Genomic DNA, 4,392 nt, shown 5'->3' with positions numbered 1-4,392 from the left:
AATGACAGCATGAGAATGTTGTCTTGACTTGCTTGTGAATTGGATTTAAATGAGGCGGAGTTGAGCAAAGTCATTAGAAAGTTATCAACTTCACTCTCTCCTCTAGTCATTGAAGTCAAGTGGTAAGACAAGAGTCAAGATGACTGACCATGGTCCAGGATGTGGTATGTAGCTTCGGACTTTCTCAGGGATACCTCAGACATTGCACATCCAAGAGTCAACTAAATTAATTTGGGAATGGTTTGGAATTAGGCCACTAAATGATTTTTTTTAAACATAGCAATTTATGATGTAGTATAAAAGTATTGGCTTTTGAGTCAAAGAGGTTAGTTTTAAATCCTTACACTGCACTTAACTACTTGTCACCTCAGACCAATTATTTAACCTATATAGACCTCAGTTTTCTTATCTATAAAAAGAAGGGGTTTTCAGTTCTAAATTGATGGTCCTATAATCTACTAAGTATGAAAAAGTTAGGATCTTTGTCAGTTCTGGAAAAGGCAGACTCACGCCCAGATAAAATCATAATCCACTTGATATATTGGTATATGAATGTCATTAATATAGCACAATATGTAACAGGATTGTATATGGATGAATCACAATGGGGAAAACCATTAGGATAAATCTTATAAAATAAGCATAACTACAAAGGTACTGAAACACTAAATTAGAAACAGGAAACCTTGGATTTTCTTGCTAGAGAAAGAACTGTGACTAAAAGTATTTGGAGTAACAATTTTTGGAGATTTTCTTATCTAGACAGTAGCAATAGCAGACCCAAGGTCAGTCAATTCAATACAACTCATCTCAGTTCAAAACTCAAATTAAGTGATGATTACATGCAAAAACACCATTCTACATATTGTCAGTATAACCTCTGTTATACAAATCATCATTTACTTTCACAAGGAGAGCTAGGAGAAGAGAGAAAAGTAGGAATGGGTAGAAAGGGGCTGGTGCTACCCCTGTCACTTCACCTCATCTAATTTCATGGGTATATGGAGGACAATAAGGAGATCAGTGAGTCATGATATTTGTTACAAGGGTTTTGCTTTTATTTTCCCCCCCAATGATATGGTTGAGATGAGAAGGAAAGAAAATAGATTTTTGTTAACTTGAAAAACATTAATTTTTTAAAAAGGGGCCATGGACAATTCCTAGCCATATTCTGTTATTTTGAAAGCAATTTTGTTCAGCTTCCATAAATTTTTCATCTTCCAGATGAGAAAACTGAAACTCCAAAAAGTTCTATTAGTTGTTTTTGAGCAGGCATTCTTAACCTTTTTTGGATTCCTTTGGCAATCTGATGAAGCCTAGAGAGCCTGTCTCAGAATAATGTTTTGAAAAACATAAAATAAGACACAGAGGATTAGAGTTAGAATCCATAAACATTTGTCAAGCACCTACAGGCACTGTGTGGAATGCTGGTGATGCAAAGAAAGGGATGAGTATCTCTGTTCAAGGAACTCACCACCTAATAGGGGAAGACAACAGTAGAAGGGAGCTGAAAAGTGGTGGTAGAAGGGGCAGTTACACAGTATGGGAGCATGGTGAAGTCCTGCAGCCATGAAGGAAGGTGATCTGAGGAGGTGAGAATTTCCAAGTTTATTTCATCTTTTAGAATGATGATTTTTTTGGAGACCCTCAAGTCCAGGAAAGCAGCCTAGTGGGAAAGGATGAGGTGAATTCCCCTGAGAGTCCTTCTTTATGTGGTGGAGGATCAGGGAGGAGGCCTCCAGTGTCCACCATCCACCCTCTCCAATCAGAGGGAGGGAGGGTCCCAGAGACAGAGACCACTGAAGAGGAGTTTGGAGTTGTTTTCATCTTGCAAAATGATGAGTTTCTGGAGATTGTGCAGTCCAGGAGAGTAGCTGTGTGAGAGAGGATAAGGTGAAACCAATTATATTGAAATACAGTTATCAGAATATTGATGTACTAGGGGGTATGATACATGTGCAGACCTTATTCACTTACTCAACTGATACACCTTCTCTATATGGAGGATACTGGGGAGATAGCATTCCAGGAGAATTGTGATGGTGTATAAGAAGAGACTGTGGCATTTAGTAACTGGTTCTAGTCATTTAATTACAATGTGGCTCTTTAACTGAATGCGAAGGTAATCAAAAAGGCCTGTAAACTTTAGCTACTACTTTTTTGCTTCTTTCAATTCTGGAAGGACTCAGCAACTCTCTTACTCATGGTGTGTGGTGATCATCCATGAGGTGAAGGGAGTGTAGTTTCATGACTTAGAGTATTCCAAAGAACATCGTGAGGGTGTTCCAACATCCTGACATTCTAGAACCTGGGTTCTAGGCTAGGTGTTGTAGCAAATTCAGCATCAATGTCTCAAGGAGCAGGTATTGATCTTCAGAAGTAACCTTTTTGATCTGTGCCAGCGAAAGATGAAATGAGGACTGTGGCATTTAAAAAGATTCAAGAGACATCGTTTCTGGGTAATTTAATCATTTTATTAATAATGCCAGCATTTTAATAAAAGGATGGTCATTTGACTGTCTCTCTCTTAGACCAAAAACATTCATAGAGGTGGGCTTATAGCTTATATGCCCATTAGAAGAGAGGGTGTTCCCAATGGTGGCAATCAAATCTGATTGGTTAACAATTAATAAGAGAATGAGTACTAAGATGAGTTGAACCTATTCAAATGAACTTTGATTACTTCATTTACTTCTAAGCTACCCCTAGTCTTGGGCTTTTTCCTTCAAAGAATTTATCCCTACCCAAACCTGAATAGAACACAATGACTTCCCCACTTGGGTGAGGTCTGGATAGAGGAGAAGATTAGCTCAATCTTTTGAAACTGAAGTCTTGAAACGAGAATAAAAGAAAAAGGGAAATCTGAATCTTTCCAATTCATTAGTTATTAGCAATCATTTCCCTCAAGACTTATTCAATAGTGATGTCACTTTGGGATATAAACTTGGAAGGACCATTGCTATGTAGGGACCAAGCTAAATTATGAACTTAATTCCTCCTTCCCAGACTGGGGTGGTATAGGGGAGATTATACCCCCTAAGGTATTGGGGAAAATATTTGTACATTTGTTTTTGCTAGAACTTTGAAGTAAATATCCCTTTATAAAAATTAATTAGTGCTAAGTGAGTCAATGGAACTAGGGTACTAATAATTTACAACTAAAGAAAAGGGAAACATAACCATTAGGAGCTCAAGGTGATGTCAATAAAGAAGAGATATCCCAAGCATTCAGGGTTATCCACCTGGTTCTGGTGGGGTGATAAGCCCGCCAGGCTCTAAGAGAGTTGGGGTGGGGCACAGTGACATGTTACATCAAAGAGACAAGTTCAGAGATCCCAGGTCAAGAAGCCCTACCCTAAAGCAGTGGTCAATTGGTATATTTCTTATGTAATAAAATGTCATAGCTGTCCTCCTTTGGTACTTTTACAATTGTTTTGATCCTTTTTTAAGAATCAATATAAATAAGGGGTGGCCAGGTGGCTCAGTGAGTAAGAGCACTGGCCCCAGTGTCAGGATGACCTGGGGATCGAATCCGGGCTCAGATACTTAGCACCATACGCAGAAATAACTGGCCATGTAACCTTGAGCAAGTTATTTAACCCCAATTGCTTTAAAAAAAGAAAAAAGAATCAATATAAATAGTGTTCTAACATCATCCCTGCTTTACCACTACCACTATATAGCCATCTGGTAGACTACTGAAGTGGCTGGTTTTTTGAGGGAAATACTGGATCTAACCATTAGCTGTAGGGAAGAGAGGATGCCCTCTCTCATTTGGCAGTTTTTGGTCCCATGGTCCTAAGGTCCTCATTGTATATTACCCATTTTAACAAGAGGCTTCTTTTCATTTCTCTGAAACTTTGAGAGTTCTGGTAGGGATAAGAGGTGGTGGGGAGGCTGGAGTGGGGGGGGCACTGGATAGGGATTTCTGATGGCAAATGTGACTTCAGGGTTGGGGGGGGGCTGGGAGTGCTGACACTTATCTTGGAGTGAGGAAGGTAGTGTTTGCTACTAGATGTACTGCTCATCCAGCAAACTTTAAAAAGTGAAGCCTATTCCAGTAGGAGCATGGTGGCTCCAGCAAGCTTTGAAATCAACCATGTAAACCTCTGAATAGTTTAGCCAGTAGATCCTCATCTACTGATATAGGTTTCTGCCTACACAGTGCATCAGCTGCATTCCTTTTTGTTGTTTATATATTTAATTCTCTGTATAACCTTTGCTTCTTTGTCCATAAACCTCAATAAAATAACAAGGGGTACTCACTCCAAAACTGTGGATCCTCTACAGATATGGAAACAGAAAAGAGTGATATGTGTATAGTGCAGTACCAGTGAAAGAGAGGAGAGAGAGAAAACAAAAGAAGAACAAGTTCAAGGGAGGAGAGAGAGA

General features: G+C 39.1%; 1 long non-coding RNA gene across 1 annotated transcript in view; it reads right to left on the bottom strand.

Moving 5' to 3' along the window:
- Positions 1–1,045: 1,045 nt before the first annotated feature.
- LOC138159785 (uncharacterized) overlaps positions 1,046–4,392 on the bottom strand; it is a 21,281-nt gene continuing 17,934 nt past the window's right edge. The window contains exon 4 of the long non-coding RNA XR_011167975.1: positions 1,046–1,874. This is a non-coding gene — a long non-coding RNA (uncharacterized lncRNA). The remainder of the gene's footprint in view (positions 1,875–4,392) is intronic.

Source organism: Petaurus breviceps, unplaced genomic scaffold, assembly GCF_028583685.1.
Source record: "Petaurus breviceps papuanus isolate PSGF00001 unplaced genomic scaffold, PetGlider_PUasm1.0 178, whole genome shotgun sequence".
Taxonomy (NCBI): Eukaryota; Metazoa; Chordata; class Mammalia; order Diprotodontia; family Petauridae; genus Petaurus; species Petaurus breviceps.
This window is presented reverse-complemented; position numbering and strand designations above follow the sequence as displayed.